The sequence below is a fragment of the Protopterus annectens genome, chromosome 10.part0 (genome assembly GCF_019279795.1).
Source record: "Protopterus annectens isolate FY-2018-M chromosome 10.part0, PAN1.0, whole genome shotgun sequence".
Lineage (NCBI taxonomy): Eukaryota > Metazoa > Chordata > Ceratodontiformes > Protopteridae > Protopterus > Protopterus annectens.
Genome location: NC_056744.1, coordinates 586,542,475 through 586,555,117, shown reverse-complemented (window position 1 = coordinate 586,555,117; position 12,643 = coordinate 586,542,475).

The following is a 12,643-nucleotide window of genomic DNA, read 5'->3' as shown; positions in this document are numbered from 1 at the left end:
TATATATATATATATATATATATATATATATATATATATGGATCTACTTCAGTAGATCAAACTTTTACTAGTTCGAACCACATATGGCCAAGACCATAATTTCAAATTCATAAAAGTTCAAACACTGAATTAAAACCACATAAAACCAAAAAACACAAAACTAAATGTCTATAGCAGGGGGGCTAAACCCCCCTGCACCCCCATACCCCCTTATTTAAATATACCTCCAAGATTGCACTACAGTGGAGGAAATGGCAAATTCATGACAATGACCCAGCAATGTTTTTCCCTAGGAAAAAAAAATCACTTTTCTGGCCGTTCGACATTTAGGTATTTTGGTGTGCATGTGTCAACATAAGGGCATTTGATGAACAGCTCAATTGTCATGGTAATATATACCCCATTAGAAGTAGAGCAGGTAGCATAACATTTAAAATCATATTTTACATTTGTTAATGGATGTATAAAGTCAATACTATTTATGATGTCTTTACAACAGGAACGGTTATAGCAAGGAAACGTACCTATGTTATTCATTAGTTTAACATTTTGTTGTTTCATATCCTTATAACAAAGGCATTTTTTTAAGTTTGCACAGTTCCTGTGGGTAAAGTAAGGTCTCTCCCCACCAGTTGTTTCAGCTCTGACATAGATCCTAGTAATGTCCAATTGTTAGATATAATATTTTTAATATCATTAGTTAGTGTGTGTCTTTTGGCTTTTCCCGGTTAGGGGTCGCCACAACGGAACTCCGGTCCGTTAATGATTGGCAGTAGATTTTTACATGCTGGCTTGCTGGGCCTAGTTCAATGAAAGAATGCCCATTCACGCATGTCGCCATACAGAAGACACTCTAACTGAGAATCGAATGGGCAACGTCTAACTGTGAGGCAACAACGCTACCGCAGCACCACCACCACAGTTATTTATTTATTTATATTTTTTTATATCATTAGTCCTTCTATTAAAACTAGTTATGTAGTGCAAGGGACCTTATTCCCTTACAGGATCCCTAGGGCCCCCCTCTTTCTTTCTAAAATATGGTCTTGCACTACCCTGCCTGTCATTAACCATGTCAGTTTTTAAACTCTCAAGTGCAGCTGCATCATAGCATCTGTCTTTAAATTCATTTACCTTTTGGTTCATCTGAGTTATACATTCTATATTTACTGTATTCAAGCTACTTGCCTTAAGTAGCTGACTCCTAGTAGGCTACTTAAATATATATGTTGCTGCATGCATACTTGTTCTATGGGTGTACCTATTTGCATGTACATCCTTTTGAAAAATAGAAGTTTCAATACCATTACTAGTTTTCTCTACCTTAACTTCTAAAAAAAGTGTATTGTGGTCTGTGAATGGTCCAATGTAAACTTCAAGAAATCAGTGGATGTATTCATTAGCTTTACAAATGCTGTTAATTCATTAGTTTCCCTTTCAAACCAAGAAGACCTCATCCACAAAATTACTGTAAAATACAAGGTTGTGGACAAGTCTCAAGGGATCTTTAGACATAAATTGTTCCTCCCAAAATTCTACTACAATATTAGCATAGGTGTTGGCAGTTGGGGTACCCATGGCCACACCTACCTTCTGATGGTAAACATTTTCATCAAAAATAAACACATTGTTGTTCAGAATAAGATCTGTCAACTCACATATAGTGTCTGTTTCTCTTGTTGGCATATTGCTATGTTGCCATAAAAACCTATACATTGCTTCAAGTCCATAGTCATATCTAAAGAGACAAACATAACATCTATTGTTTCATTAAACTCATACCATTCATATAGGCACACAAGGAAGTCACTCTTTGTGAATACTTTGTGTTTAGGATAACAGCTAACCTTAGAGCAAGTCCTAGCTGTTTTTCCCAATATTAGAAGTTCTCATCTTTATAGTATGCAATTCACTACAGCAAGCAATTTTGGCACACTAATAAATTCAACACTAGAGGGATAACTTTACTTTTCCAATTTTTTGTTATTATTTTTCTAGCTATTGCTAGAATAGACCATGGAAGAGGCACTTTAGTTTTTGGAATAATCTCTGGAATTAAAGCATTAAATAAAACCAAAGATTTGGAAATATTGCATCTATTGGGCCATAGGCTTTGAGTGAAGTAATTAATTTATTTTCAAAAAAGGGGAGATGACCTCACATTCATATACCATATGAATTCAATCAGCTATTATTTCGGAATCACTTCTCCAGCTAATTCCATTTAATTTATACATAACTGTAATTTTGTTAGGAGTAACAAAAGCTCTGTATAAGAATTTCCAAGTGAATAATTTCCAGTTTTGAGGATGTAGTTTTATCTGTAGACATTAATATTGTTTTCTTGTTTTCTTTAGTGAAACCTTTATTATTTTTGAGGAATAATTCCAATAAGAATGTTCTAACTTTGTGACATTTAACCTAAGAATTTTATACATTTGTGACAAGTATGAAGTAATTTTCATTGCATTATTGTTAATATTTATTAAGAATTTCACTATTTTGGGGAATGATTTCTTATCTAGGTTAAATATCTTATTTATCTTTGTGTTGACAAAATCTCTAAATATTTGTAATAGTAGCCAATTCTTAGAAACATGATTGTATCTAGACTGTAAATTTTCAACAGTATGTATTTTGGTACCATTTAAGAATCAATGCGAATAAATTAAGTTACTTTGTTCTTTCAATTCTATCATTTTTCATGAAATTGTGGTTTCTAAGCAGTCATTTGTACATGCAATTGAAAGTATAGAAAATATTAAATCTTTAATACAATGGTTAGAATATGTGAACTTCAAGAAACAAGAAAGAATATTATTCATTTAGGGAATAGGAGTAAAATAAATAGTTCCATATATACAAAAATCTTTTAATAGCCAGATAAAACTATTAGGGATTATTTTTTATAACTGCTTTTGATATGTTTATTATTTACAGATAATATTTCTTGATGTATTTGTTTTCATTTTGAATCATGTGAAGAATTGATCCATGATACAATAACTTATAGGTTCATAGGTTCATAGGTTCATAAGTTCATAGGTTGGTACTAGGCTATCAGCCCTAAGGCCTATACAAGCCTAGCCATAACAATTCCCTGGAAATTTCTTCCCACAATATTTACTTCTCTGGGCCCCTGTCTAGCAGGGTGACTGACATGATCCCCGGGGTGAATTTCCTATCTCCCATCCAATCATCAAGGTTCCTTTTGAAGAGGGCCAATGAGGTGCTCTGCTTGACATGTATGGGCAGTCTATTCCAGAGTATGGGGAGTCTCTGGGTCAGGAATTTATCCCTCCAGCATGTTTTGTTCATTGTGATGATAAGGTTTAGATCCCTGGAGCATGTGACTCTGAGGGATTGGGATTTCTTTAAGTGGAGCATGTCCAACAGCTCAGGGTTTGACATGGCCTTGTATGTTAAGCAGAGATCACTGCTGAGTAGACGATATGCCACAGAGTATAGCTGGAGTTTTTTTAGACGGTCAGCATATGGCATCTGCTTTAGGCCTGTGATTCTTTTAGTGAGGTATTTCTGTGGCCTTTCCAGCTGTTGCAGATGTCTTGTGAGGTACATACCAAATGGGGAATTATACTCTATAATGGGTCTAATGAGGGATGAGTACAGTGGGACAATGACCTCTTTTTTTCTGGATGAAAAGCCCTTAGTGATGAGGTGTGCCACATAGAAGGATTTCTTGACTGTTGTGGCGATGTGGTTATCGAAAATGAGACCACTGTCCACTTGTGTCCCTAAGTATCTCATCACACTTTCAATGTTTAGTGTTCTGCCACCTATGTGGTAGTTCATGGGTACATGTTTTTTTCCAAAGGGGATAACTATACATTTCTTGGCATTAAGCTTGAGCCAATGGCTCTGGCACCAGGCATCTGTTTCTGTAAGGCCCTTTTGTAGAATATCCACATCATTTGGGGATTCAATAATGGCTCCCAGTTTGCAATCATCTGCAAACTTTGTTAGCCAGAGTCCCTTACTGTTGGCCTGTACTTCAGAGAAGTAGATGACAAACAAGAGTGGTCCCAGGACTGAACCCTGAGGTACTCCACTTGTCACTTGTCTGGAGCTGGATTTGGAGTTGGCTACTTTTACAGTCTGGGTTCTGTCAGTAAGCCAGTTGAAAACCCATCGAGTGGCATAGGGATTTATGCCCAGCTTAGTAAGCTTATCTATGATTCCAGAGTGGGAGATGGTGTCTAAGGCCTTGGCGAGGTCCAGATAGGCTGTGTGGACTGCCTTACCCTCATCCACAGCTCTGGAGACCGATTTGAAGAAGTCAATCAGATTCAGGAGACAAGATCGGCCCTTCACAAACCCAAACTGGGTGGGGTCCAGTGTTTTTATGTTGCCAATGTCTTTGTTTATAAGTTCCATGATAATGCGTTCCATGCCCTTGCAGATCAGGCTTGTCAGACTGATGGGACAGTAGTTCCCAGGATCTAAGGTGGATCCTCCCTTGTGGAGCGGGATAACTGTAGCTGTGCACCACTCAGTGGGCACGAAGCCTGAGGTAAGGCTATGATTAAACATGACACTTAGGTGGGGCGACACTTCATTTTGTAGTTCATGTAGTACACAGCCTGGGATGTCATCTGGTCCCATGGATGCTGTAGTCTTAGCTTTGGAGAGTGCTGTTTCTACTTGTGTGGCTGTGATTATCAGAATTTGGCAATCTTTTGGTATTGAGATGGGCCCTTTAGGGGGTGAGAGGGGGGTGAAGTTGGCACTAAATTGATCTGCCAGGATATTGGCAATATCCTTGGGATCAGTATATTTAATGCCATTCTGTTGTAGCTCAGAGCAGATCTGTGCATTGCCATTTAGATTCTTGACATAACTATAGAATGCCTTGTGGTTGTCTTTGGAATCTTTGGAAATTTTATTTTTGTAACTAGCTTTTGAGGATTTTATGAGGGATCTCAGCTTCTTACTGAGGCTGGTGAGGGAGTTTTTTGCATTCTGGTATTTTCCTCTTTTCTGCAACAGTTTCTTCCTTCTGTTGTATAGTTGGTTTATAGCAGGGGACCACCAGATTTGCTTCCTTTTTATGGAGAAGAGCATCTTGGTTCTATTTGGGATGGCACGATTCATGCACGAGTGGATGTGCTTGTACAGTGCCTTAGTGTAGGGTTCTGCAGTTGAACTTCCAGATGCTGTCTGCATGGGTGTTGTGAAGTTTGGCACTTCTGACTTCAGTAGCATGAAGTTGGCTTTGGAGAATTTTTTTAGGAGGTTTCCTTACTGGGGGGGTGGGGGTGGGATGCAGATGTCAAGGGTGATTTGCTTATGGTCAGACCTGACCAATGAGGGGGTGACCACTGGTGTGGAGCATCTATCGCCCATGTTGGTAATGACCAGGTCTATGATATTGAAGCCCCTGGTGGCACAATGGATGAGTTGATCCAGGACGTTGGAATTTATGAATTCCAAGAACCATTGGGAAAAGGAGTTGGTACCTGAGTAGTTTTCCCAATTATTGGCACGGTAGTTGAAATCACCCAGTATTAGGGTGTTTGGTTATATCTTAATATTTTCCAGTATGTTTAGGAAGGTGTAGTGAGAATCTTGGGGTATGGTGGGGGATCTGTAGCAAGCTACAATTTGGATTGCAGTCTTACCGAGTGTTAGTTGCACCTGGAGAATTTCAGATGCATTGTGTTGGGCAACTAGCCTGGAGGTGTGAATATCCTTGGTGAATATGGACACTCCTCCACCTTTAGTGTTTCAGTCTTGGTGTTGTGGCTGAAAAGTGTGGTAAGAATTGTAGCCTGGTATTGCAGGGGTGCTCTCTGTAGCCTTGAACCAGGTCTCAGTCACTGCACAGATATAGTTGTTCTCCATTTTTAGGAGTGCCTCGAGAGAGTGCATTTTGAGGTTTATACTTCTAGCATTGAGTAGCATTACCTTCAGATTTTGCATGCTTTTACAATTGTTGAAGTAGCATACAATTAAATATCAAGGAATCCTATTCCACCATTATCCCAACCTTTTCTCTGCCAGTGAAAATAATCGTTTGACTTATTGGTGCCAAAGGAATTTAAGCAGAATGTTATTTATCTTTTTCATTCATTTTTTGAAGGAGACAGTACTAAAGACTGTATGACAAATAATATTTTATGGAGAATTACCATCTTAATTAACATTAATTATTCTTCCATAGTTAAGAAGAATGTATTCCAATTTGTGACTAAACTTAAAATTTTTATCAGCAACCTGTTGGAAAATTGTTTGTATCATTTATTGTCTATTAGACATACTGGTTATTCCAAGATATTTAATTTCAGTGTTACTCCAATTGAAGTTAAAATATTTTTTGTATGAGTTTTTCATTTCCTATTAATTAATAATGTACTTGTTTTACTATGATTACATTTTAAGTTCAAGATTTCTTCAAACTGTCTCATAGAACTAGTTATATGTTCTAATGATTTTTCTGTGTTCCTTATTGTTAGTAAAATATCATTAGCAAAGAGTTGATTCTTTAGTTCAAAGTCATCTTTTATTCTGATTCTGTTAATGTTCTTATTGTATCTAATAGTATTACTGTTAGCAAAGGATTGTATTAGTAATGCAAAAAGTAAAGGTGATAATGGACAACCCTGTTTTGTGCCTTTTTGCAATTTAAAGGAATTAAAAAGAAAATAGCCTATTTTAACATAAGCACAAGAGTTATTGTAGAACTTAGAAATCAATGAAATTGGCTCAGCTGAGAAGTTATGTACTTTAAGTGTTTTAAACAGATAAGGCCAACTGACTGAGTCAAAAGCTTTATCTTAATCAAGACCAATGATAAAAAAGTTCTTTTTTATTATTTGCTTAGTCTGTTATTGTATATATTCTTGTTTTATTATCCTGTACTTGTCTATTTAAAATAAACCTTGTTTGATTGTTGTTAATTAGTTTAGGTATTAGTAAATTAATTATGTTAGCTAAAATGGACATGAACATCTTATAGCCCACATTTAAAAGTGAAATAGGTCTGCATGATGAGCACTTTGTAGGAACCTTATCTTGTTTTAAAATAGGTGATATAAGGGAATATTTTGTGATGGGGGATTTCAGTAGTTATTTTTATTGCTCTATAGATTTGAGATCAAATTCAATAAAGCCTCCATGGTCCATTTTCACAGAGTATTCATTGTGCCATGATGTGCACCTGGTAGAGCACCATTTTGGTTTCAGTAAGCAGCTCTACATGGTGTGTAGTGCTATGCATAGCCATGCAAACAAGGTGAACACCATGTCATGCAAATTACAGTATAAGCAGCAAATTGTATGTTAATTAACCAATCCAAGATGGTGGGGCTATTCACCAAACTATAAAGTAACTGTGAGACTCAGTGCTGGCTTTTCCTGTGACTTCCAAAACCAATTGGAATACAGCCATGGAAAGCTGTCTACACAGAAACAATGTTAGGGGCTGTTGTTGCTTTAATTCATGTGTATGTGCAACATGCTGAAGTCTATGCTGCTGTTGTTGCTAATATACCAAGACCAAGAAGGAAAAGAGTTTTCAGACACAGGGTAACTTATCACAACCTACATGATGTGGAAATTGTAGAGTGCTACACACTGGATAGAGACACACTAGGGAACTCTAAAACCTCTGCTGTCCTCAACTCAGAGACAGAGCAAACTGCAGCAATCCCATCCCAATGGAGACAAAGGTATGTGTAGCATTTAGAATCTCAGCTACATATACCTTTTGGAGATCAACAGGGGGCATGTTAGGCATGTCACAGGCATCAACATCCAGGATCCTCCATCAATTATTGAATTCTATGCACCAACATGATAGTGACCACATATATTTCCCTATACTCCTGAGGATAGGGCCAGAAATAGTCAGGAGTTCTACTTTGTAGTACACTACCCTGAAGCACTGGATGCCATAGATTGCATGCATACAGAAATTAAGGCACCACCAAGGGAACAGGGAAGGCTCTACATTAATAGAAAGGGCTTTAACTCTATTAACTGTCAATTTGTATATAATGCAAAGGGAATCATCTTGAATGTGTGTGTTGGAAACCTGGACATTTACCATGATTCACATATCTGGCACACCTCCCAACTGTATCAGATGTTCACTAGGGGGGATATCTCACAGGTTCATTTACTGGGGGATGCAGGTTATGCACTGGAACCAAGGCTGATGACATCTATCAGAAATGCACACACATCCACTGAAGAATGTCATAATGAGACACACGCTTAACCCAGAAATATCATACAGTATGTGTTTGGACTGAGCTCATGTCCTCTGGTGCATCTGGTCATATGTTCTACTGTGACCACCCACTGCATTAACATCTGCAATGATTTGCTGCCAAATCTGCATTCTGCCAGACATAAGTATCACATAACTACAAAATAACTGTTCTGAGATAAAACAGAAAAGGTAGGATTTCAGGATTACACAGTGGAGAAACATAAAACAGTTTAGAGATATGAAATATGAACAACATGCTGGATGCAAAAAAAAAAAAAAGAAGAGTAACAATAGCAACATATCCTTGTTTGTGTCATAACAGAAATGCAGCTTTGTCCCCCACCCCCAAAAGAACAGGCAAATGACACATTTCAGTAACAAACCATCTTTGAAATGTTAAAAGTGCTATCAAATGAATGGCCCCTGAATCATGTCTACAGATTTAACACAAAACAATCATGTATACCTGTGAAATGCCCTGACAAACATGCCTATGTCTTCAGTACATTTCTAAGTAATGCATATATATAAAATTGTAAAAGCCTTCGCTAATCAAAATATATATTTATATAAAATTTATTACACAGGCTTTTCTTAACTACATTTCAGCATATGCAATATATATCTGACAAAATGTGTGTACCTTCTCAAGTTCACTAATCCTCTGTGCAGATATATCCCAAAGTAACCATCTATTTTCTGTGTTCTCAACATAAACAAGTCTCCTCACCTTCAGTTTCCCTAGCTACATAGTTGCCTTTTTATGGTGTAGATTTAGAGCTGTCAGAACAGTGAAGATGCAAATGAAGTGTGAACTCGTTAGAATTGCTGAATCCCAAATACTGGGCTCTGTGTAGTACATGTAAACCTTGTGCAGGCACCCTGTCAGTGTTTGTTTTTAATGTATTACAACTGTGAATGATTACTAGTAGGGAGAAGGTAAACACAACAGCAATGCAGACTGCCCTACATCCAATGGGTGTGTCAGGTTAGACTTACAAAGTGTAAGGTGTAATTTTGTCAAGGTTGGAAATTTAAGTAAGCAGCACAGAATTCACAGGTTCTGTTCATTAACATCCAGCCTTCCTTCATTTGTTGGCTACTGCATATTATGTTATTGCCATTTAATATCATCACACATTTTAAGGACAATGATATCGAATGGCTTACAGACTGCATGTCTCAGATTACTGGTCAGATAAGAGAAGAATGGCCAATAAACACAGAGAGGTAAAACAGAGCTGCATATTTGCAAGCAATACTCATAACTGGCTGTGTGATCACTTAGTGCAATACATCCAAAAATAATAAATGTGCAAATAAAAGTTGTATGGTTTCATGTTACTGTAAATGATGTTGCAGTTGTTTATATGCAGAATGATTTCAGTTCCTTGCTGCAAAGCTGTTTTGTGGCAAAGAGGGATAAGGCACCCTTACTGTGTTCAGAAGGGTCATTGGAGTGAGAGTTCAAATCCAGACCTATGTAGAAATATTTCACGTGTACCAGCAAACATTTTGCAGTGTTTATTTTGTAGATTGCTTTGCTTCATTTGAACTACTTTTTTTCTTTTATTTATGTTTCAGGTCACTGCTGAAAAGCTGTTTGTGTGGAAAAGAGGGATGAGGCATCCTTGTTCTAAAGGTTCACTGAAGTGAGAGTTCAATTCCAGACCTATGTAGAAATATATCATGTGTACTAACATCTTTTTGTGTGCATGTCATAGATCGCTTTTCCTCATTTCAACAACTTTCTTTTTTCTTTTTTCTTTTTTTTTCTTTATTTTCTTTTTTTTTTTTTTTTGTTTTTTTTTTTTTTTTTTTTTTGAGGGGGCATTGTTTGCATGATGCATGGCTTAGCACAAACATGGGAAACAGAGAAAATGAATGTCAGGTTTGGCTGTGCTTATCTGGTCTGCATGAAGTACAGCAGTGCACAAACAGGACTAGCTGCCCACTCAGGAACCAGTCAGATATCCTGCAGAATACCTGCAAATAGATCATGTGTAAAAGGGCAAAGGTTAAAAGTAATACATTACTGCAATTTCTGTATTTCATTGCACAACTGTGCTTAGAGGCATTGTGCTGTGGTTAGCAAGGTTCCCCAGCAGCTGCAGCCATCTAACACCTGCATACAGGAATCAGACAGCCAATAATTGAAACTAGATGCATTCAACTAATTCTGTTGGGCACTGCACAAACCCACTAAGTGGCATTGCATGACAGTTTGCACAGAGACCTTAAGAATGAATAGGAAATTAAGGAATATCATGTAAATAGTCCTGTGATAGCAAGTGTAAGTGTAGGTCTGGAGTACAGATCTCCCTGAGTTCTAGTATAGGGTGTGCAACCTTTTTTTACTCTTGTGACAGTGCAGTTTATAGCAATGAACTGACAAATAGACAAGTGTTATTTCAACATTTTTGTGACAACGGATATAAGTGTAGGACTGTCATACACATGGTCCTGGGCTCTAATACAGGATATTTAGGTTCATAGGTTCATAGGTTCATACTAGGCTATCTGCCCGAGGGCATTTACAAGCCTAGCCCATCGCTTTGTGGCTTACGCCACCCCTTTAGTATGGGGAACTATACCCATTATTTTGCTGTGCCTCTGTCGAGCAGTGACATTGAGGTAATCCCTGGGGTATATTTGCGATCTCCCATCCATTGGTCAAGATTTCTCTTGAACAAGGCCAGCGAGGTGCTCTGTCTCACATGTACCGGGATTTTGTTCCACAGCATAGGGAGTCTTTGGGTGATGAATCTATCCTTCCAGCACGTCCTATTAATAGCCGTGTCGAGATTTAAGTCTCCCGCCCTTGTGGCTCTGATGGATCTAGATCTTTTGAGGTGAAGCATATTCATCAAATCTGGGTTTGACATGGCCTTGTATGTTAGGCAAAGGTCACCTCTGAGCAAGCGGTAAGCGACTGAATAGAGCTGGAGTTCTTTCAGTCGGGCAGCATAGGATAGATTTTTGAGACCCTTTATCCTTTTGGTGAGGAACTTTTGTGGCCTCTCCAGCTGCTGCAAGTGTCGGGTCAGATACATTCGAATGGGGCATTGTACTCAATCATTGGTCTGATGAGTGATGAGTAAAGGGAGACTATAACCTCCCTTGATCTAGATGAGAATCCCTTCATGATAAGGTGGGCAATGTAGAAGGTCTTCCTAACTACTTTAGCTACATGGGTGTCGAATGACAGACTACTATCAACCTGGGTCCCCAGGTCCCTGATAACTTCTTCTGTGCTCAGTGGATTGCCACCTATTTGGTAGCTAGGGGTAACCTTGTTTTTCCCGAAGGTATGACTATGCATTTTTGGCATTTAACTTTAGGCGTGGCTCTGGCACCAGTTATCCGTTTCTGTGAGACCCTTCTGAAGGATATCTGTGTCAGATGTATTTTCTACTATGGCCCAGTTTGCAGTCATCTGCAAACTTTGTCAGCCATAACCCTCCTGTGTTTGCTTGTACTTGGAAAAGTAGATGCCAAACAAGAGTGGGCCCAGGACTGAGCCCTGTGGGACACCACTTGTGACAGGCTTTGAGTCTGACATGGCGCCAGCAACTCTGACCCTGTGGGTTCAGTCACTCAGCCAGTTTGCAACCCATCTTGTGATGTATGGGTTAACATTTAAGCTGATGAGTTTTCAATGATACCCGAGTGGGGTATTGTATCGAAGGCCTTAGCCAGATCGAGGTAGGCTGTATGGACTGCCTTTCCTCATCAATGGCTTTGGTGACTGTTTCAAAAAGTCAACCAAGTTTAAAAGGCATGATCTGCCTTTGACAAAGCCAAACTGGGTTGGATCCAAAGTCTGCAAATTCCCTATGTCTTTATTTATGAGGTCCATTATGATCCTCTCCATGGCTTTGCAGATAAGGCTTGTCAAGCTAATGGGCGGTAATTTCCAGGGTCGGTGGAGGCACCGCCTTTGTGAAGTGGGACCACAGTTGCAGCACGCCACTCCCTGGAGTACGTATCCAGAGGTAAGACTTTGATTAAACAGCTGTCCTAGCTGTGGGTTTAATTCCTCATTGAGTTCGTGGAGCACACAGCCGGGGACACCATCAGGTCCCATGGATGCTGTGTTTTTTGCTTTGTAGCAAGCAGTTCTCACTTGGGCTGGAGATGTTTGGGGGCTGCAATCGTTTGGTATAGATATCTCTCCTTTTGGGGGAGGGGAGAAGTTTGCACTGAACCTGTCAGCCAGTATGTTGGCAATGTCTGTAGGATCAGTAATCTTCACATCATTTTGAGCTAGTTCTGAGCATATCTGGGAGTTTCCTCCTAGGTTTCTAACATAGCTAAAGAAGGCCTTATGATTGTCTTTTGAGTCTTTAGCTATTTTTCTCGAAATTTGCTTTGGATGATTTTATGAGAGCTCTTAGTTTTTACTTAAAT